This window comes from Rana temporaria, chromosome 1, assembly GCF_905171775.1.
Source record: "Rana temporaria chromosome 1, aRanTem1.1, whole genome shotgun sequence".
In the NCBI taxonomy this organism is placed as follows: Eukaryota; Metazoa; Chordata; class Amphibia; order Anura; family Ranidae; genus Rana; species Rana temporaria.
The window spans coordinates 593,498,901-593,524,080 of record NC_053489.1 but is presented as its reverse complement, the minus strand read 5'-3'; positions in this window follow the sequence as shown (position 1 = coordinate 593,524,080).

Genomic DNA, 25,180 nt, shown 5'->3' with positions numbered 1-25,180 from the left:
GGTCTGATAGCATGTCCCAATTTGATTTTGATACTCTTTGGATAATATCACGACTCCTCCTCCCTTATCAGCAGATCTCACTACTATATCTTTCCTTTTTCTAACAGTTTAATACCTTCATTTATATGTTGAGCACTCACATTCTTTTGGGCTTCAATTGATTCAGATCTCGCAGAACTAGTCCTTTAAACACCTCAATTTGATGGTTAGGGTTGTTCGGTGGGTTAAACAGAGACTTGTTTTTTAAACCACTATTAATCACTCCTTGATGGTTATTAATGGGTACTGTCTGTGTGTTTAAGCCCACAAAATATTTTTTTATGTTTAATTTCCTAATGTATTTATGTACATCTATGTACACGTCAAACTTATTTATCGGTTTTTTCTTACCACATTTGAGCCCCATATTCAAAATATTTAACTCTTTGTGCGTCAATTCCACTTTGCTCAATTGAAGATCCCATTTTCTAGTGTTGACGACTTCTTTTCCTGGATCCTCCTTCCTGCTCTGCATCCTCTTGCGTTGGGTTTCTTGATTGGGGGTGCTGGGTTTGTTCTCTGGTCCAATAGGTTTGTGGTTGTTGTGGTCTCCATTCTTGTTCTCTGTATTGTTGTGGTGGGTATTGTTGAGGCCTCCCCCTGGGGTGTGGATAACCTCGTCCCCTCTCCTCTGTGACCCTCCTCCCCTCCCTAAAAAAGGGACGTGGTGGGGGCGCATCATTATTCTGTTGCGTATTTAGAGGTTGATAATAATTGTAAATAGGGGTTGGATAAGGTTTTGTTGTTGATTGTGGTTTGATCCCCTACCCCTTGTCCCTCTGGATTTTCCCCTGCCCCTTCTTATAGTGTGGAGAATGTTGCTGGGGAATCAATCACTATTTCTTCTTCACTCATGTTATCATGTCTTCTTTCTGGTTGTGATTGTGTGGTTGTCACCCACATTGATCACTGTTTCATCGTCCGCCGGTTTATTGATTAAGTTCAATTTATCTGGTAAAGTTGATTGCCATGCATATAATTGTTGGTGGTATAATCATTCATGTCTCTGTGATATTTCTAATCTTCTTTTTTTGTGTGTCCTTATCTACTTTTCCAATCTTTTATTGGTTCTAGTATTAAAATCAATAATGGGTTGAGTATCCTTAATTGGATCTAATTGTGCCTGTAATTCATTAATTTTGTTCTCTAACATTTTCATTTTACGTTTTTTCCTTACTAGTATGTAGATCCTGAAGCTTAGCGGATACTCCATTAAAAAAATCTAAACCATTCTCGAATGGAATTGGCATCATCCAATCCATCTTGGGGGGTAATTTCCCATCTCAGACTTCTGATGGTGATTTTATCCTTCACATATTGTTCCAGGGTGCATATGTCCCACCAGTTCTCACTTGTCTCTCTAATGTGTTACCTAGTGCTGACATTGCCCCATTATAATTTACCTGACTGACGGTTGGTCCACTAGCTGTAAATAGAGTGTTCATATCTATGTTTCTATTGCTTAAAAATTTTTGAGGGCATCCATAGCTGCTGGGTAAATGGATAAAACAACGTATATAAAATAGTACTAAATGGTGGCCCTCTAATAATAGTACAACCCTGCGCTTTAGGAATAGACAACAAAGTCTAGGCAATAAAATTCTAACACGATTAAACACAATAAATAGAAATAAAATAAAAGCAGCTGCTTAAAATTAAATGTCACTTGTTAAAAGCAGAAAAATACAAACAGCCCGCACAGAGCATGCAAATAGTCCTGCAGCAGCGCTGCAACTCCTGGTTTGAGAAAAATAATAATCAAAAGGCTGTGTGTGATGACTCGATCAGATGTAGTTAGGTATGTGCTCCAATCACCAAAAAAAGGAATTCACCACGTGGGGGGATATAGGGTCCCCTTCGATGGGGGAAACACTCACCAGATGGTTTCTTTAAACTCGCATTTCCATATCCATATAAATCACCTCACGTATCACATTCAGATGTTTGGAAACTGTATACCTCTCTCCTATCTTGATCACCGTTATTGCATTTACTTCCAGATGTATTGCTCGCAAATGTATGAGGAAATGAAAAAAACCATATGGTGCAATATCGTTTTTTGAAATTTTAATAATACCCCAAAAACAAATATACAATGGTCCCCTCATAAAAACGTGCGTACCAAAAAATGCATAGAATCAGGCACATAAAGTTTTCTTTAGCATTGCTCACTGTTAGGTGTAGACCCCTGAAGACCGCTCTATAGCTTTCCTGTGGCTGTTACTTCCTGGTTTCTCCTACAGTGGAACGCATGTGTCACTTCCGTCGGATGCTGGATAGCAGCGCTCTGACGTTTCGTCCGTTCGGACTTTTTCCAAGAGCTGCTATTCCTCTGCTTCCGCCGGAGTTATGAAGTGTGGTGATTCACGCCCACCTGTGACGATACTAGGATGGGGAGGTCCCTCCATCCATGTATCACTCAATCCTCACTCCGAGCGTCGCGCTAAGCCACGCCCCCCGGAGGGGAGGAGATCACTGGGTCATGTTGTGTTGTACTCCGCTCACTGACCATACACTGTTGTCTTCATAGATGAGTTTACATCCGTGCACGGTCATCTATGTACTATTCATTTCAGATTCAGGTTCTGTGTCTCTGAAACTTATAATATATGTGTATGGCTCGATGGACTAAAGCATTACTTCTTGCACAAAAGAACACTTATTATAGCCCGTGCATTGTGCCACAATAGGTTCAATATATCCTTTGTGTCACAACTCAATGTGCTGCAATATTCATAGATCTATATATGAGTAGCCGACTGGCTTGTTCATAGACAATTGCTCTTGCATTCTCTGCAGAGCATATGTCAATTTAGAAAAAACAAAGTATGTGTAAACTGAATGTTGAGCTAAAATAAACTAAAATAGACCTAGGGCACTATGTGTATAAATTAAATACATAATATTGTATACATCTCACTTGTGTAAAACCACCCAAACTACACAGCTATGTATAACTAAAAATTACATTCATATTAAAATATAATATAAAATATATACATATAAATATATAATATAAAAAAATTATATATAAAAAAACGTATATATAAAAAAATTCATATAAAATTCCTAATGTAAAATTATATGAAATTGATACAGAACAAATCTAAAAAACAGATTTTGTAGAAAAAAATGGAAATAAAAATATATATTCCCATATGATCACAGAGATTATTGTATGCATTGTGCAGAACTATGTTTATAGAGATTAAAAAGGATTTGTTTCTACAAATATCTACAAGAACCACATCTTGACCCTAATTTCATAGGATGATGGGGGAAGAAGAAACCTATTGTCATATATATTTGGAATCATTTCACCATGTCTTATTTCCCATTATATTATAATGAGTTAGGTTTAATTAACCCCCCTGGGGCCATTTCTAGCAAATGATTGAACACCAGCCCCTGTGCAATTGTGGTCCTATTTCATTATTTGTTAGATGGGTCTGGATAATCTTCGCTCTCATCCTTTCTTAACGGTATTTGTATTGCATAACCCCTTTGTTGTTTTGATCCTGTCCCTTGAGTTGGCATTTTGGCCCTGGTTCTGATGGTCGATATTAGGTGTCACTGATGAAACAGTTGATGTCGAGTTCCACATTGAGTCCTTTAGGCACCAAGACATCAGTCAGGAATATCCAATGAGTTTCTCTTTGGACAACTCCCGTACTCTGTGGGAGCCCCTCCAATGTGCTTCCACTTGTTCTATGCCCCAGAATTCCAGTCCCGATGGGTCTTGATTATGTTTGATTTTGAAATGGAGGGATACATTATGATCCACATTGCCCAGATAGATGTTCTTTATGTGTTCCCCTATCCGAATTTTTTATTTCCTTTTGTGCGACCAATGTAGAGTAAACCGCATGGGCATCTTATGCATATACAACATGAGTGCTGTTGCAGGTAATGAAATGTTTTATTTCAAAATCTTGCTGGTTCGACGGTGATGTGAAATGATCTAAATTCCTCTGTAATTTCCTCACCTCTTTGCAAGGTTTGCATTTTCTGCACGAGAAAAAACCATTCTTATTCCAAAAGCTTTGAGGTTTTTCCGGAAGATCTAAGATTTTTTTCACTATAGTGTCAGCATATGAAGATGCCTTTCGATAAATAAATTGGGGTTTCTGTGGGATTATAGGTCCTATTTTCTTGTCTAGCGACAGTATGTGCCAATGCTTCGAAAAAATAGATTCCACCTCTTTATATTGACTGTGGAATTGGGAAATAAATCCCCATTCATGGGATTAGGCACTTGAACTTCCTGTGTATTCCCATCATTCTTTACTTCTAGACATTTATTTCTCGTATCATTCCCACCTCTTCCACAATTGTATCTAAAAACTGAGGATTGTATCCTTTAGCTTTAAATCTTTCCGTGAGGATTCTTGATTGGTTGAGGAAGTTGGTGGTTTCTGAGCAGTTACGTCTGACCCGCATTATCTGTCCCTTTGGAATGTTTTTTAACCATCTTGGGTGGTGGCCACTGGTTGTTGGCAGGTAACTGTTTCTGTCTGTTTGTTTAAAATAGACCTTAGTTTCCAATTTATTGTTTTTTCCGATAAATAGTTACATCTAAAAAATTTATTGTGTCATGATGCCATTCTGATGTGAGCCTGATGTTGTTATTATTATCATTTAAAATATTTAAAAACATGTTTAAAGATTCTTCTGTTCCCGCCCAAATAAAAAACAGGTCGTCGATAAAACGTTTATAAAAAATTAACTCAGCTTTTCTTTCTTTAAAAATGGATTTATCTTCCCACTCGGCCATGAACAAATTCGCAATACTCGGGGCGAACTTAGCTCCCATTGCGACACCCGCGTTTTTGAGTATAAAATTTGTTCCCAAACCAAAAATAATTATGTGCTAAACAGAAATTTAATGCGTGGCCTATAAACACCTTTTGATTGTGGGGGAGATCATCCCTTTGACTTAAAGCCCAATTAAGGGCTAAAGTGGCATCATCATGTTGGATTATGGAATAAAGTGAGGACACATCTGCTGTTACTAGTAGCACTTGCTGATTCTCAATTAAAGTGACGTTGTGCAAACAATTTAGAAAATCTTTTGTATCTTTCAAATATGATCTTGTTGATTTCACACTCTTCTGTAAAAATTTATCAAGGTATTGGCCCATTCTGGACGATATAGAGTCTATGCTGTTCACAATTGGACGGGCTGGTGGATTGACCGGGTCTTTATGTATCTTAGGCAGGGTGTAGATCGTCGGTATTTTGCTACTCGCTGGTAATAAGTACATTTTTTCTTTCGTTGACAATACTCCTGTAGATGAGCCGATTCGTATTAATATTTCCAATTGGTCTCTATATGCTTGTGTTGGATCATGTTCTAACAAACCATATGTATTTTGGTCTGATAGCATGTCCTCAATTTGATTTTGATAGTACTCTTTGGATAATATCACGACTCCTCCTCCCTTATCAGCAGATCTCACTACTATATCTTTCCTTTTTTCTAACAGTTTAATACCTTCATTTATATGTTGAGCACTCACATTCTTTTTGGGCTTCAATTGATTCAGATCTCGCAGAACTAGTCCTTTAAACACCTCAATTTGATGGTTAGGGTTGTTCGGTGGGTTAAACAGAGACTTGTTTTTTAAACCACTATTAATCACTCCTTGATGGTTATTAATGGGTACTGTCTGTGTGTTTAAGCCCACAAAATATTTTTTTATGTTTAATTTCCTAATGTATTTATGTACATCTATGTACACGTCAAACTTATTTATCGGTTTTTTCTTACCACATTTGAGCCCCATATTCAAAATATTTAACTCTTTGTGCGTCAATTCCACTTTGCTCAAATTGAAGATCCCATTTTCTAGTGTTGACGACTTCTTTTCCTGGATCCTCCTTCCTGCTCTGCATCCTCTTGCGTTGGGTTTCTTGATTGGGGGTGCTGGGTTTGTTCTCTGGTCCAATAGGTTTGTGGTTGTTGTGGTCTCCATTCTTGTTCTCTGTATTGTTGTGGTGGGTATTGTTGAGGCCTCCCCCTGGGGTGTGGATAACCTCTCCCTCTCCTCTGTGACCCTCCTCCCCTCCCTAAAAAAGGACGTGGTGGGGGCGCATCATTATTCTGTTGCGTATTTAGAGGTTGATAATAATTGTAAATAGGGGTTGGATAAGGTATTGGTTGTTGATTGTGGTTTGATCCCCTACCCCTTGTCCCTCTGGATTTTCCCCTGCCCCTTCTTATAGGTGTGGAGAATGTTGCTGGGGAATCAATCACTATTTCTTCTTCACTCATGTTATCATGTCTTCTTTCTGGTTGTGATTGTGTGGTGTCACCCACATTGATCACTGTTTCATCGTCCGCCGGTTTATTGATTAAGTTCAATTTATCTGGTAAAGTTGATTGCCATGCATATAAATTGTTGGTGGTATAATCATTCATGTCTCTGTGATATTTCTTAATCTTCTTTTTTTGTGTGTCCTTATCTACTTTTTCCAATCTTTTATTGGTTCTAGTATTAAAATCAATAATGGGTTGAGTATCCTTAATTGGATCTAATTGTGCCTGTAATTCATTAATTTTGTTCTCTAACATTTTCATTTTACGTTTTTTCCTTACTAGTATGAGATCCTGAAGCTTAGCGGATACTCCATTAAAAAAATCAAACCATTCTCGAATGGAATTGGCATCATCCAATCCATCTTGGGGGGTAATTTCCCATCTCAGACTTCTGATGGTGATTTTATCCTTCACATATTGTTCCAGGGTGCATATGTCCCACCAGGTTCTCACTTGTCTCTCTAATGTGTTACCTAGTGCTGACATTGCCCCATTATAATTTACCTGACTGACGGTTGGTCCACTAGCTGTAAATAGAGTGTTCATATCTATGTTTCTATTGCTTAAAAATTTGAGGGCATCCATAGCTGCTGGGTAAATGGATAAAACAACGTATATAAAATAGTACTAAATGGTGGCCCTCTAATAATAGTACAACCCTGCGCTTTAGGAATAGACAACAAAGTCTAGGCAATAAAATTCTAACACGATTAAACACAATAAATAGAAATAAAATAAAAGCAGCTGCTTAAAATTAAATGTCACTTGTTAAAAGCAGAAAAATACAAACAGCCCGCACAGAGCATGCAAATAGTCCTGCAGCAGCGCTGCAAACTCCTGGTTTGAGAAAAATAATAATCAAAAGGCTGTGTGTGATGACTCGATCAGATGTAGTTAGGTATGTGCTCCAATCACCAAAAAAAGGAATTCACCACGTGGGGGGATATAGGGTCCCCTTCGGGGGAAACACTCACCAGATGGTTTCTTTAAACTCGCATTTCCATATCCATATAAATCACCTCACGTATCACTTTCAGATGTTTGGAAACTGTATACCTCTCTCCTATCTTGATCACCGTTATTGCATTTACTTCCAGGATGTATTGCTCGCAAATGTATGAGGAAATGAAAAAAAACCATATGGTGCAATATCGTTTTTGAAATTTTAATAATACCCCAAAAACAAATATACAATGGTCCCCTCATAAAAACGTGCGTACCAAAAAATGCATAGAATCAGGCACATAAAGGTTTCTTTAGCATTGCTCACTGTTAGGTGTAGACCCCTGAAGACCGCTCTATAGGCTTTCCTGTGGCTGTTACTTCCTGGTTTCTCCTACAGTGGAACGCATGTGTCACTTCCGGTCGGATGCTGGATAGCAGCGCTCTGACGTTTCGTCCGTTCGGACTTTTTCCAAGAGCGTGCTATTCCTCTGCATCCGCCGGAGTTATGAAGTGTGGTGATTCACGCCCACCTGTGACGATACTATGGATGGGGAGGTCCCTCCATCCATGTATCACTCAATCCTCACTCCGAGCGTCGCGCTAAGCCACGCCCCCCGGAGGGGAGGAGATCACTGGGTCATGTTGTGTTGTACTCCGCTCACTGACATACACTGTTGTCTTCATAGATGAGTTTACATCCGTGCACGGTCATCTATGTACTATTCATTTCATATTCAGGTTCTGTGTCTCTGAAACTTATAATATATGTGTATGGCTCGATGGACTAAAGCATTACTTCTTGCACAAAAGAACACTTATTATAGCCCGTGCATTGTGCCACAATAGGTTCAATATATCCTTTGTGTCACAACTCAATGTGCTGCAATATTCATAGATCTATATATGAGTAGCCGACTGGCTTGTTCATAGACAATTGCTCTTGCATTCTCTGCAGAGCATATGTCAATTTAGAAAAAACAAAGTATGTGTAAACTGAATGTTGAGCTAAAATAAACTAAAATAGACCTAGGGCACTATGTGTATAAATTAAATACATAATATTGTATACATCTCACTTGTGTAAAACCACCCAAACTACACAGCTATGTATAACTAAAAATTACATTCATATTAAAATATAATATAAAATATATACATATAAATATATATATATAAAAAAATTATATATAAAAAAACGTATATATAAAAAAATTCATATAAAATTCCTAATGTAAAATTATATGAAATTGATACAGAACAAATCTAAAAAACAGATTTTGTAGAAAAAAATGGAAATAAAAATATATATTCCCATATGATCACAGAGATTATTGTATGCATTGTGCAGAACTATGTTTATAGAGATTAAAAAGGATTTGTTTCTACAAATATCTACAAGAACCACATCTTGACCCTAATTTCATAGGATGATGGGGGAAGAAGAAACCTATTGTCATATATATTTGGAATCATTTCACCATGTCTTATTTCCCATTATATTATAATGAGTTAGGTTTAATTAACCCCCCTGGGGCCATTTCTAGCAAATGATTGAACACCAGCCCCTGTGCAATTGTGGTCCTATTTCATTATTTGTTAGATGGGTCTGGATAATCTTCGCTCTCATCCTTTCTTAACGGTATTTGTATTGCATAACCCCTTTGTTGTTTTGATCCTGTCCCTTGAGTTGGCATTTTGGCCCTGGTTCTGATGGTCGATATTAGGTGTCACTGATGAAACAGTTGATGTCGAGTTCCACATTGAGTCCTTTAGGCACCAAGACATCAGTCAGGAATATCCAATGAGTTTCTCTTTTGGACAACTCCCGTACTCTGTGGGAGCCCCTCCAATGTGCTTCCACTTGTTCTATGCCCCAGAATTCCAGTCCCGATGGGTCTTGATTATGTTTGATTTTGAAATGGAGGGATACATTATGATCCACATTGCCCAGATAGATGTTCTTTATGTGTTCCCCTATCCGAATTTTTAATTTCCTTTTTGTGCGACCAATGTAGAGTAAACCGCATGGGCATCTTAATGCATATACAACATGAGTGCTGTTGCAGGTAATGAAATGTTTTATTTCAAAATCTTGCTGGTTCGACGGTGATGTGAAATGATCTAAATTCCTCTGTAATTTCCTCACCTCTTTGCAAGGTTTGCATTTTCTGCACGAGAAAAAACCATTCTTATTCCAAAAGCTTTGAGGTTTTTCCGGAAGATCTAAGATTTTTTTCACTATAGTGTCAGCATATGAAGATGCCTTTCGATAAATAAATTGGGGTTTCTGTGGGATTATAGGTCCTATTTTCTTGTCTAGCGACAGTATGTGCCAATGCTTCGAAAAAATAGATTCCACCTCTTTATATTGACTGTGGAATTGGGAAATAAATCCCCATTCATTGGGATTAGGCACTTGAACTTCCTGTGTATTCCCATCATTCTTTACTTCTAGACATTTATTTCTCGGTATCATTCCCACCTCTTCCACATGCGTTCCACTGTAGGAGAAACCAGGAAGTAACAGCCACAGGAAAGCCTATAGAGCGGTCTTCAGGGGTCTACACCTAACAGTGAGCAATGCTAAAGAAACCTTTATGTGCCTGATTCTATGCATTTTTTGGTACGCACGTTTTTATGAGGGGACCATTGTATATTTGTTTTTGGGGTATTATTAAAATTTCAAAAACGATATTGCACCATATGGTTTTTTTCATTTCCTCATACATTTGCGAGCAATACATCCTGGAAGTAAATGCAATAACGGTGATCAAGATAGGAGAGAGGTATACAGTTTCCAAACATCTGAAAGTGATACGTGAGGTGATTTATATGGATATGGAAATGCGAGTTTAAAGAAACCATCTGGTGAGTGTTTCCCCCGAAGGGGACCCTATATCCCCCCACGTGGTGAATTCCTTTTTTTGGTGATTGGAGCACATACCTAACTACATCTGATCGAGTCATCACACACAGCCTTTTGATTATTATTTTTCTCAAACCAGGAGTTTGCAGCGCTGCTGCAGGACTATTTGCATGCTCTGTGCGGGCTGTTTGTATTTTTCTGCTTTTAACAAGTGACATTTAATTTTAAGCAGCTGCTTTTATTTTATTTCTATTTATTGTGTTTAATCGTGTTAGAATTTTATTGCCTAGACTTTGTTGTCTATTCCTAAAGCGCAGGGTTGTACTATTATTAGAGGGCCACCATTTAGTACTATTTTATATACGTTGTTTTATCCATTTACCCAGCAGCTATGGATGCCCTCAAATTTTTAAGCAATAGAAACATAGATATGAACACTCTATTTACAGCTAGTGGACCAACCGTCAGTCAGGTAAATTATAATGGGGCAATGTCAGCACTAGGTAACACATTAGAGAGACAAGTGAGAACCTGGTGGGACATATGCACCCTGGAACAATATGTGAAGGATAAAATCACCATCAGAAGTCTGAGATGGGAAATTACCCCCCAAGATGGATTGGATGATGCCAATTCCATTCGAGAATGGTTTGATTTTTTAATGGAGTATCCGCTAAGCTTCAGGATCTCATACTAGTAAGGAAAAAACGTAAAATGAAAATGTTAGAGAACAAAATTAATGAATTACAGGCACAATTAGATCCAATTAAGGATACTCAACCCATTATTGATTTTAATACTAGAACCAATAAAAGATTGGAAAAAGTAGATAAGGACACACAAAAAAAGAAGATTAAGAAATATCACAGAGACATGAATGATTATACCACCAACAATTTATATGCATGGCAATCAACTTTACCAGATAAATTGAACTTAATCAATAAACCGGCGGACGATGAAACAGTGATCAATGTGGGTGACACCACACAATCACAACCAGAAAGAAGACATGATAACATGAGTGAAGAAGAAATAGTGATTGATTCCCCAGCAACATTCTCCACACCTATAAGAAGGGGCAGGGGAAAATCCAGAGGGACAAGGGGTAGGGGATCAAACCACAATCAACAACCAATACCTTATCCAACCCCTATTTACAATTATTATCAACCTCTAAATACGCAACAGAATAATGATGCGCCCCCACCACGTCCTTTTTTAGGGAGGGGAGGAGGGTCACAGAGGAGAGGGAGAGGTTATCCACACCCCAGGGGGAGGCCTCAACAATACCCACCACAACAATACAGAGAACAAGAATGGAGACCACAACAACCACAAACCTATTGGACCAGAGAACAAACCCAGCACCCCCAATCAAGAAACCCAACGCAAGAGGATGCAGAGCAGGAAGGAGGATCCAGGAAAAGAAGTCGTCAACACTAGAAAATGGGATCTTCAATTTGAGCAAAGTGGAATTGACGCACAAAGAGTTAAATATTTTGAATATGGGGCTCAAATGTGGTAAGAAAAAACCGATAAATAAGTTTGACGTGTACATAGATGTACATAAATACATTAGGAAATTAAACATAAAAAAATATTTTGTGGGCTTAAACACACAGACAGTACCCATTAATAACCATCAAGGAGTGATTAATAGTGGTTTAAAAAACAAGTCTCTGTTTAACCCACCGAACAACCCTAACCATCAAATTGAGGTGTTTAAAGGACTAGTTCTGCGAGATCTGAATCAATTGAAGCCCAAAAAGAATGTGAGTGCTCAACATATAAATGAAGGTATTAAACTGTTAGAAAAAAGGAAAGATATAGTAGTGAGATCTGCTGATAAGGGAGGAGGAGTCGTGATATTATCCAAAGAGTACTATCAAAATCAAATTGAGGACATGCTATCAGACCAAAATACATATGGTTTGTTAGAACATGATCCAACACAAGCATATAGAGACCAATTGGAAATATTAATACAAATCGGCTCATCTACAGGAGTATTGTCAACGAAAGAAAAAATGTACTTATTACCAGCGAGTAGCAAAATACCGACGATCTACACCCTGCCTAAGATACATAAAGACCCGGTCAATCCACCAGCCCGTCCAATTGTGAACAGCATAGACTCTATATCGTCCAGAATGGGCCAATACCTTGATAAATTTTTACAGAAGAGTGTGAAATCAACAAGATCATATTTGAAAGATACAAAAGATTTTCTAAATTGTTTGCACAACGTCACTTTAATTGAGAATCAGCAAGTGCTACTAGTAACAGCAGATGTGTCCTCACTTTATTCCATAATCCAACATGATGATGCCACTTTAGCCCTTAATTGGGCTTTAAGTCAAAGGGATGATCTCCCCCACAATCAAAAGGTGTTTATAGGCCACGCATTAAATTTCTGTTTAGCACATAATTATTTTTGGTTTGGGAACAAATTTTATACTCAAAAACGCGGTGTCGCAATGGGAGCTAAGTTCGCCCCGAGTATTGCGAATTTGTTCATGGCCGAGTGGGAAGATAAATCCATTTTTAAAGAAAGAAAAGCTGAGTTAATTTTTTATAAACGTTTTATCGACGACCTGTTTTTTATTTGGGCGGGAACAGAAGAATCTTTAAACATGTTTTTAAATATTTTAAATGATAATAATAACAACATCAGGCTCACATCAGAATGGCATCATGACACAATAAATTTTTTAGATGTAACTATTTATCGGAAAAACAATAAATTGGAAACTAAGGTCTATTTTAAACAAACAGACAGAAACAGTTACCTGCCAACAACCAGTGGCCACCACCCAAGATGGTTAAAAAACATTCCAAAGGGACAGATAATGCGGGTCAGACGTAACTGCTCAGAAACCACCAACTTCCTCAACCAATCAAGAATCCTCACGGAAAGATTTAAAGCTAAAGGATACAATCCTCAGTTTTTAGATACAATTGTGGAAGAGGTGGGAATGATACCGAGAAATAAATGTCTAGAAGTAAAGAATGATGGGAATACACAGGAAGTTCAAGTGCCTAATCCCAATGAATGGGGATTTATTTCCCAATTCCACAGTCAATATAAAGAGGTGGAATCTATTTTTTCGAAGCATTGGCACATACTGTCGCTAGACAAGAAAATAGGACCTATAATCCCACAGAAACCCCAATTTATTTATCGAAAGGCATCTTCATATGCTGACACTATAGTGAAAAAAATCTTAGATCTTCCGGAAAAACCTCAAAGCTTTTGGAATAAGAATGGTTTTTTCTCGTGCAGAAAATGCAAACCTTGCAAAGAGGTGAGGAAATTACAGAGGAATTTAGATCATTTCACATCACCGTCGAACCAGCAAGATTTTGAAATAAAACATTTCATTACCTGCAACAGCACTCATGTTGTATATGCATTAAGATGCCCATGCGGTTTACTCTACATTGGTCGCACAAAAAGGAAATTAAAAATTCGGATAGGGGAACACATAAAGAACATCTATCTGGGCAATGTGGATCATAATGTATCCCTCCATTTCAAAATCAAACATAATCAAGACCCATCGGGACTGGAATTCTGGGGCATAGAACAAGTGGAAGCACATTGGAGGGGCTCCCACAGAGTACGGGAGTTGTCCAAAAGAGAAACTCATTGGATATTCCTGACTGATGTCTTGGTGCCTAAAGGACTCAATGTGGAACTCGACATCAACTGTTTCATCAGTGACACCTAATATCGACCATCAGAACCAGGGCCAAAATGCCAACTCAAGGGACAGGATCAAAACAACAAAGGGGTTATGCAATACAAATACCGTTAAGAAAGGATGAGAGCGAAGATTATCCAGACCCATCTAACAAATAATGAAATAGGACCACAATTGCACAGGGGCTGGTGTTCAATCATTTGCTAGAAATGGCCCCAGGGGGGTTAATTAAACCTAACTCATTATAATATAATGGGAAATAAGACATGGTGAAATGATTCCAAATATATATGACAATAGGTTTCTTCTTCCCCCATCATCCTATGAAATTAGGGTCAAGATGTGGTTCTTGTAGATATTTGTAGAAACAAATCCTTTTTAATCTCTATAAACATAGTTCTGCACAATGCATACAATAATCTCTGTGATCATATGGGAATATATATTTTTATTTCCATTTTTTTCTACAAAATCTGTTTTTTAGATTTGTTCTGTATCAATTTCATATAATTTTACATTAGGAATTTTATATGAATTTTTTTATATATACGTTTTTTTATATATAATTTTTTTATATATATATATTTATATGTATATATTTTATATTATATTTTAATATGAATGTAATTTTTAGTTATACATAGCTGTGTAGTTTGGGTGGTTTTACACAAGTGAGATGTATACAATATTATGTATTTAATTTATACACATAGTGCCCTAGGTCTATTTTAGTTTATTTTAGCTCAACATTCAGTTTACACATACTTTGTTTTTTCTAAATTGACATATGCTCTGCAGAGAATGCAAGAGCAATTGTCTATGAACAAGCCAGTCGGCTACTCATATATAGATCTATGAATATTGCAGCACATTGAGTTGTGACACAAAGGATATATTGAACCTATTGTGGCACAATGCACGGGCTATAATAAGTGTTCTTTTGTGCAAGAAGTAATGCTTTAGTCCATCGAGCCATACACATATATTATAAGTTTCAGAGACACAGAACCTGAATATGAAATGAATAGTACATAGATGACCGTGCACGGATGTAAACTCATCTATGAAGACAACAGTGTATGTCAGTGAGCGGAGTACAACACAACATGACCCAGTGATCTCCTCCCCTCCGGGGGGCGTGGCTTAGCGCGACGCTCGGAGTGAGGATTGAGTGATACATGGATGGAGGGACCTCCCCATCCATAGTATCGTCACAGGTGGGCGTGAATCACCACACTTCATAACTCCGGCGGATGCAGAGGAATAGCACGCTCTTGGAAAAAGTCCGAACGGACGAAACGTCAGAGCGCTGCTATCCAGCATCCGACCGGAAGTGACACATGCGTTCCACTGTAGGAGAAACCAGGAAGTAACAGCCACAGGAAAGCCTATAGAGCGGTCTTCAGGGGTCTACACCTAACAGTGAGCAATGCTAAAGAAACCTTTATGTGCCTGATTCTATGCATTTTTTGGTACGCACGTTTTTATGAGGGGACCATTGTATATTTGTTTTTGGGGTATTATTAAAATTTCAAAAACGATATTGCACCATATGGTTTTTTTCATTTCCTCATACATTTGCGAGCAATACATCCTGGAAGTAAATGCAATAACGGTGATCAAGATAGGAGAGAGGTATACAGTTTCCAAACATCTGAAAGTGATACGTGAGGTGATTTATATGGATATGGAAATGCGAGTTTAAAGAAACCATCTGGTGAGTGTTTCCCCCGAAGGGGACCCTATATCCCCCCACGTGGTGAATTCCTTTTTTTGGTGATTGGAGCACATACCTAACTACATCTGATCGAGTCATCACACACAGCCTTTTGATTATTATTTTTCTCAAACCAGGAGTTTGCAGCGCTGCTGCAGGACTATTTGCATGCTCTGTGCGGGCTGTTTGTATTTTTCTGCTTTTAACAAGTGACATTTAATTTTAAGCAGCTGCTTTTATTTTATTTCTATTTATTGTGTTTAATCGTGTTAGAATTTTATTGCCTAGACTTTGTTGTCTATTCCTAAAGCGCAGGGTTGTACTATTATTAGAGGGCCACCATTTAGTACTATTTTATATACGTTGTTTTATCCATTTACCCAGCAGCTATGGATGCCCTCAAATTTTTAAGCAATAGAAACATAGATATGAACACTCTATTTACAGCTAGTGGACCAACCGTCAGTCAGGTAAACTATAATGGGGCAATGTCAGCACTAGGTAACACATTAGAGAGACAAGTGAGAACCTGGTGGGACATATGCACCCTGGAACAATATGTGAAGGATAAAATCACCATCAGAAGTCTGAGATGGGAAATTACCCCCCAAGATGGATTGGATGATGCCAATTCCATTCGAGAATGGTTTGATTTTTTTAATGGAGTATCCGCTAAGCTTCAGGATCTCATACTAGTAAGGAAAAAACGTAAAATGAAAATGTTAGAGAACAAAATTAATGAATTACAGGCACAATTAGATCCAATTAAGGATACTCAACCCATTATTGATTTTAATACTAGAACCAATAAAAGATTGGAAAAAGTAGATAAGGACACACAAAAAAAGAAGATTAAGAAATATCACAGAGACATGAATGATTATACCACCAACAATTTATATGCATGGCAATCAACTTTACCAGATAAATTGAACTTAATCAATAAACCGGCGGACGATGAAACAGTGATCAATGTGGGTGACACCACACAATCACAACCAGAAAGAAGACATGATAACATGAGTGAAGAAGAAATAGTGATTGATTCCCCAGCAACATTCTCCACACCTATAAGAAGGGGCAGGGGAAAATCCAGAGGGACAAGGGGTAGGGGATCAAACCACAATCAACAACCAATACCTTATCCAACCCCTATTTACAATTATTATCAACCTCTAAATACGCAACAGAATAATGATGCGCCCCCACCACGTCCTTTTTTAGGGAGGGGAGGAGGGTCACAGAGGAGAGGGAGAGGTTATCCACACCCCAGGGGGAGGCCTCAACAATACCCACCACAACAATACAGAGAACAAGAATGGAGACCACAACAACCACAAACCTATTGGACCAGAGAACAAACCCAGCACCCCCAATCAAGAAACCCAACGCAAGAGGATGCAGAGCAGGAAGGAGGATCCAGGAAAAGAAGTCGTCAACACTAGAAAATGGGATCTTCAATTTGAGCAAAGTGGAATTGACGCACAAAGAGTTAAATATTTTGAATATGGGGCTCAAATGTGGTAAGAAAAAACCGATAAATAAGTTTGACGTGTACATAGATGTACATAAATACATTAGGAAATTAAACATAAAAAAATATTTTGTGGGCTTAAACACACAGACAGTACCCATTAATAACCATCAAGGAGTGATTAATAGTGGTTTAAAAAACAAGTCTCTGTTTAACCCACCGAACAACCCTAACCATCAAATTGAGGTGTTTAAAGGACTAGTTCTGCGAGATCTGAATCAATTGAAGCCCAAAAAGAATGTGAGTGCTCAACATATAAATGAAGGTATTAAACTGTTAGAAAAAAGGAAAGATATAGTAGTGAGATCTGCTGATAAGGGAGGAGGAGTCGTGATATTATCCAAAGAGTACTATCAAAATCAAATTGAGGACATGCTATCAGACCAAAATACATATGGTTTGTTAGAACATGATCCAACACAAGCATATAGAGACCAATTGGAAATATTAATACGAATCGGCTCATCTACAGGAGTATTGTCAACGAAAGAAAAAATGTACTTATTACCAGCGAGTAGCAAAATACCGACGATCTACACCCTGCCTAAGATACATAAAGACCCGGTCAATCCACCAGCCCGTCCAATTGTGAACAGCATAGACTCTATATCGTCCAGAATGGGCCAATACCTTGATAAATTTTTACAGAAGAGTGTGAAATCAACAAGATCATATTTGAAAGATACAAAAGATTTTCTAAATTGTTTGCACAACGTCACTTTAATTGAGAATCAGCAAGTGCTACTAGTAACAGCAGATGTGTCCTCACTTTATTCCATAATCCAACATGATGATGCCACTTTAGCCCTTAATTGGGCTTTAAGTCAAAGGGATGATCTCCCCCACAATCAAAAGGTGTTTATAGGCCACGCATTAAATTTCTGTTTAGCACATAATTATTTTTGGTTTGGGAACAAATTTTATACTCAAAAACGCGGTGTCGCAATGGGAGCTAAGTTCGCCCCGAGTATTGCGAATTTGTTCATGGCCGAGTGGGAAGATAAATCCATTTTTAAAGAAAGAAAAGCTGAGTTAATTTTTTATAAACGTTTTATCGACGACCTGTTTTTTATTTGGGCGGGAACAGAAGAATCTTTAAACATGTTTTTAAATATTTTAAATGATAATAATAACAACATCAGGCTCACATCAGAATGGCATCATGACACAATAAATTTTTTAGATGTAACTATTTATCGGAAAAACAATAAATTGGAAACTAAGGTCTATTTTAAACAAACAGACAGAAACAGTTACCTGCCAACAACCAGTGGCCACCACCCAAGATGGTTAAAAAACATTCCAAAGGGACAGATAATGCGGGTCAGACGTAACTGCTCAGAAACCACCAACTTCCTCAACCAATCAAGAATCCTCACGGAAAGATTTAAAGCTAAAGGATACAATCCTCAGTTTTTAGATACAATTGTGGAAGAGGTGGGAATGATACCGAGAAATAAATGTCTAGAAGTAAAGAATGATGGGAATACACAGGAAGTTCAAGTGCCTAATCCCAATGAATGGGGATTTATTTCCCAATTCCACAGTCAATATAAAGAGGTGGAATCTATTTTTTCGAAGCATTGGCACATACTGTCGCTAGACAAGAAAATAGGACCTATAATCCCACAGAAACCCCAATTTATTTATCGAAAGGCATCTTCATATGCTGACACTATAGTGAAAAAAATCTTAGATCTTCCGGAAAAACCTCAAAGCTTTTGGAATAAGAATGGTTTTTTCTCGTGCAGAAAATGCAAACCTTGCAAAGAGGTGAGGAAATTACAGAGGAATTTAGATCATTTCACATCACCGTCGAACCAGCAAGATTTTGAAATAAAACATTTCATTACCTGCAACAGCACTCATGTTGTATATGCATTAAGATGCCCATGCGGTTTACTCTACATTGGTCGCACAAAAAGGAAATTAAAAATTCGGATAGGGGAACACATAAAGAACATCTATCTGGGCAATGTGGATCATAATGTATCCCTCCATTTCAAAATCAAACATAATCAAGACCCATCGGGACTGGAATTCTGGGGCATAGAACAAGTGGAAGCACATTGGAGGGGCTCCCACAGAGTACGGGAGTTGTCCAAAAGAGAAACTCATTGGATATTCCTGACTGATGTCTTGGTGCCTAAAGGACTCAATGTGGAACTCGACATCAACTGTTTCATCAGTGACACCTAATATCGACCATCAGAACCAGGGCCAAAATGCCAACTCAAGGGACAGGATCAAAACAACAAAGGGGTTATGCAATACAAATACCGTTAAGAAAGGATGAGAGCGAAGATTATCCAGACCCATCTAACAAATAATGAAATAGGACCACAATTGCACAGGGGCTGGTGTTCAATCATTTGCTAGAAATGGCCCCAGGGGGGTTAATTAAACCTAACTCATTATAATATAATGGGAAATAAGACATGGTGAAATGATTCCAAATATATATGACAATAGGTTTCTTCTTCCCCCATCATCCTATGAAATTAGGGTCAAGATGTGGTTCTTGTAGATATTTGTAGAAACAAATCCTTTTTAATCTCTATAAACATAGTTCTGCACAATGCATACAATAATCTCTGTGATCATATGGGAATATATATTTTTATTTCCATTTTTTTCTACAAAATCTGTTTTTTAGATTTGTTCTGTATCAATTTCATATAATTTTACATTAGGAATTTTATATGAATTTTTTTATATATACGTTTTTTTATATATAATTTTTTTATATATATATATTTATATGTATATATTTTATATTATATTTTAATATGAATGTAATTTTTAGTTATACATAGCTGTGTAGTTTGGGTGGTTTTACACAAGTGAGATGTATACAATATTATGTATTTAATTTATACACATAGTGCCCTAGGTCTATTTTAGTTTATTTTAGCTCAACATTCAGTTTACACATACTTTGTTTTTTCTAAATTGACATATGCTCTGCAGAGAATGCAAGAGCAATTGTCTATGAACAAGCCAGTCGGCTACTCATATATAGATCTATGAATATTGCAGCACATTGAGTTGTGACACAAAGGATATATTGAACCTATTGTGGCACAATGCACGGGCTATAATAAGTGTTCTTTTGTGCAAGAAGTAATGCTTTAGTCCATCGAGCCATACACATATATTATAAGTTTCAGAGACACAGAACCTGAATATGAAATGAATAGTACATAGATGACCGTGCACGGATGTAAACTCATCTATGAAGACAACAGTGTATGTCAGTGAGCGGAGTACAACACAACATGACCCAGTGATCTCCTCCCCTCCGGGGGGCGTGGCTTAGCGCGACGCTCGGAGTGAGGATTGAGTGATACATGGATGGAGGGACCTCCCCATCCATAGTATCGTCACAGGTGGGCGTGAATCACCACACTTCATAACTCCGGCGGATGCAGAGGAATAGCACGCTCTTGGAAAAAGTCCGAACGGACGAAACGTCAGAGCGCTGCTATCCAGCATCCGACCGGAAGTGACACATGCGTTCCACTGTAGGAGAAACCAGGAAGTAACAGCCACAGGAAAGCCTATAGAGCGGTCTTCAGGGGTCTACACCTAACAGTGAGCAATGCTAAAGAAACCTTTATGTGCCTGATTCTATGCATTTTTTGGTACGCACGTTTTTATGAGGGGACCATTGTATATTTGTTTTTGGGGTATTATTAAAATTTCAAAAACGATATTGCACCATATGGTTTTTTTCATTTCCTCATACATTTGCGAGCAATACATCCTGGAAGTAAATGCAATAACGGTGATCAAGATAGGAGAGAGGTATACAGTTTCCAAACATCTGAAAGTGATACGTGAGGTGATTTATATGGATATGGAAATGCGAGTTTAAAGAAACCATCTGGTGAGTGTTTCCCCCGAAGGGGACCCTATATCCCCCCACGTGGTGAATTCCTTTTTTTGGTGATTGGAGCACATACCTAACTACATCTGATCGAGTCATCACACACAGCCTTTTGATTATTATTTTTCTCAAACCAGGAGTTTGCAGCGCTGCTGCAGGACTATTTGCATGCTCTGTGCGGGCTGTTTGTATTTTTCTGCTTTTAACAAGTGACATTTAATTTTAAGCAGCTGCTTTTATTTTATTTCTATTTATTGTGTTTAATCGTGTTAGAATTTTATTGCCTAGACTTTGTTGTCTATTCCTAAAGCGCAGGGTTGTACTATTATTAGAGGGCCACCATTTAGTACTATTTTATATATATTTCTCAATCTCACTCAGCAAAGTAGGGAGAGAAATATGAGGCTCGGTTACTGAAAAAAGCATATCATCCGCATAAGCAGAAACCTTGTGGATTCCTTCCCCAACCCTAATACCCCGTATATCCGGATTCAGGCGAATTCTGTTCAGCAATGGTTCCAAAGAGAGAACGAAGAGAAGGGGTGAGAGGGGGCAGCCCTGGCGAGTACCATTCGAGATGCTGAAGGGTTCAGAAAGGACCCCATTTGCCTTTACAACCGCTTGAGGGTTTGTATAAACACTTTTAATCCAGCTAATCATTCGTTCTCCCATTCCTATTTGTTTCAGCACCTCAAATAAGAACCGCCAGTCTACCCTATCAAACGCCTTCTCCGCGTCTGTATTTAAAAATACACACGGTATTTTTTTATCATTTACCTGATTAATCAAATTAAGAACTTTTGTTGTATTATCTCTACCTTCTCTCGTGGGGACGAACCCTACTTGGTCTAAATCTATTATTTGGGGGATCCATGATTGTATTCTGGTTGCTAATATTTTCGTAAATATTTTTAAATCTGTGTTCAGTAACGAGATGGGTCTGTAACCTCCACAATCCGCCGGGTCCTTCCCCTCTTTTGGAATTAACGTAATATGTGCTCTCAGGGTATCCATAGGGAATGTGGAAGTCAGACCCACCGCATTAAAGACTTTTGTCATTTGTTTACTTAGCAACTCAGAAAATTCTCTGTAGTAACTTATAGTAAAGCCATCCGGACCAGGAGATTTTCCAGATTTGAATGATTTTAATACTTCAGTCACTTCTTTTACCGTAATAGGAGTGTCCAGACTATAACGGGCTGGTGAGGGTAATCTCGTCATACCTGTCGAGGTTAGATATTCTGCTATCCTGGACTGAGGGGAAGTAGCGTGAGGCAAGTTATACAGAGTAGCATAATACTTCCCGAATGTCTGGGCAATATCTTTAGGTATCTGTTTTAAATGTCCCTCTTTATCTTTTATTTGTGATATATAAGTTGACCTATTCTTTTCTTTAATTTTCCCTGCTAACAATCTGCCACATTTATCTCCTATTTCATAATCTATTTGTTTCCCTCGTTGGATTAGGGCTTTTGCTTTAAACCGTAAGATCTCCGACAGTTGTCTTCTCAGATGTCCCAGCTCCCTACCTACTGATGCTGTCTGTATCTTTTTATGCTGTGTTTCTAAGGTCTGGATCTCATCTAATAATTCTTTGGTCTGTTTTTCCCTTTTCTTTTTCAAAATTGCTCCATGTTTGATTAAAATTCCTCTGATCACGGCCTTGTGTGCCTCCCAAATCATACCTGGGTCACTCTCAGGAATGTCGTTTATCTGAAAATATGCTATCATTTCTTTAGATACATCGTCCCTTACTTCAGGATTTTGAAGAAGGCTTTCATTCAATCGCCAGCATCCCTTACGTTGAGTGGCCAGGTTAGACAGGGAGAGACACAACGAAACCGGAGCATGGTCCGCCCATGTTATATTTCCGATTATGATTTCTGTAACGTCTGAAATTAAATAGTGTGGAATCAAAAACATGTCAATACGCGAGTACACTTGATGTGGGTTGGAAAAAAAAGTATAATCTCGTTCTTTTGTATGTAAAGTCCTCCAGGTATCTACCACTTGCATTTCATGCATTTTTTGTAGTATACTTCTTCGGACCCGACAGGGGACAGCTGAAGTTCCTGAGGAGGTGTCGATTCTAGGATCTAGGGGGATGTTGAAGTCCCCTCCCAGAATCAATCTCCCCTCTATAAAATCCCTTAATTCTGAAAGAATTTTTTTAACAAACTGGTCCTGCTGTTTATTTGGTACATAGATTGTTGCTAATGTTACCTTAATGTTTCCAATGCTTCCTTTAAGGAAAAGAAATCTCCCATTAGGGTCTACCCGTTTGTCCACTAAGCACCATGGCACTCGATTAGATATTAATATTGAGACCCCCTTAGATTTAGCCTGTTGGTTTGGAGCATGATACACACAAGGGAAAAATTTATTTTGAAGAAGAGGGAGTCTACCTGCCTTAAAGTGTGTTTCCTGAACATAGGCTACATCTGTCCCGGATCGCCTCAAATCGTTCAACAACATTTTCCTTTTCTCTGGGACATTAAGACCCTTAACATTCAAGGAGGTAATCTTCACCTCTTCCATTTTTCAGACAACACTGACAACAACAACAAGAGAAAAAAAAAAGAAAAAAATACAAAAATAAAATAAAAGGTGGGGGGAGAGCACCCCTCCCAAACCTACCTATACGCCCCTTCCTAACCCCTTCTAATCCCTCCCTCCCTTCTAGGCCCAATCGGGCGCGCACCCAAAACTGAGCCACCTGACTGTGACTTCAGTGGGTAAAACCTAATTGGGGGTTTTGGCACAAGATGACAGGGGGGCTCAGACCTAACCTCTTATCCACCCCGGCTCTGAGTTTACTACAATTACCATCTGTAGTCAATCTTCTAAACGTATATATCCACTTCTATTTCTCTTCCCTTAACCCTTGCTTCTTCCCTCTAACCGCCCCTTAAACAACATATAAATGGTCCTTAACGGACATTTTTTCACAAATAGAGGGATTGGGAAGGGACATATAAATCCAACTTTTATTTAAATGAAAAAAAAAATCAAAAAATCCCTCCTGAAAAAAAAAGTTGGGACATTTTTTTTTTTAAACAAGAAAAGGGGGGGGGGGGCAGAAACCTCCAAGATAATATCCAGTTATCCTTCACCTAAATTCATCACCATATACTATTCCCTCACTTTCTTTTCCAATTTCTTCCCTTTCCCTTCCCCCCTTTTCTCTTCCCTCTCATGCCCCTTAAACAACATATAAATAGTCCTTAACAGCCATTTTTTCACAAATAGAGGGATTGGGAAGGGACATATAAATCCAACTTTTATTTAAATGAAAAAAATAATCAAAAAAATCCCTCCTGAAAAAAAAAAGTTGGGACATTTTTTTTTTTTTTTAAACAAGAAAAGGGGGGGGGGCAGAAACCTCCAAGATAATATGAAGTTATCCTTCACCTAAATTCATCACCATATACTGTTCCCTCACTTTCTTTTCCCATTTCTTCCCTTTCCCTTCCCCCCTTTTCTCTTCCCTCTCATTGCCCCTTAAACAACATATAAATAGTCCTTAAACAGCCATTTTTTCACAAATAGAGGGATTGGGAAGGGACATATAAATCCAACTTTTATTTAAATGAAAAAAAAAAAAAAAAAATCCCTCCTGAAAAAAAAAGTTGGGACATTTTTTTTTTTTTTTTTAAAACAAGAAAAGGGGGGGGGGGCAGAAACCTCCAAGATAATATCCAGTTATCCTTCACCTAAATTCATCACCATATACTGTTCCCTCACTTTCTTTTCCCATTTCTTCCCTTTCCCTTCCCCCCTTTTCTCTTCCCTCTCATTGCCCCTTAAACAACATATAAATAGTCCTTAACAGCCATTTTTTCACAAATAGAGGGATTAGGAAGGGACATATAAATCCAACTTTTATTTAAGTGAAAAAAAAAAAAAATCGAAAAATCCCTCCTGGAAAAAAAGTTGGAAATGTTTTTTTTTTTTTTTTTTCCGTTTGTTTCCAAAAAAGAAAAAGAAAAGGGGGGGCAGAAACCTCCAGGATAATATCCAGTTATCCTTCACCTAAATTCATCACCATATACTATTCCTTCACTTTCTTTTCCCATTTCTTCCCTTTCCCTTCCCCCTTTTTTCTCTTCCCTTAACCCTTCCTTCTTCCCTCTTACTGCCCCTTAAACAACATATAAATGGTCC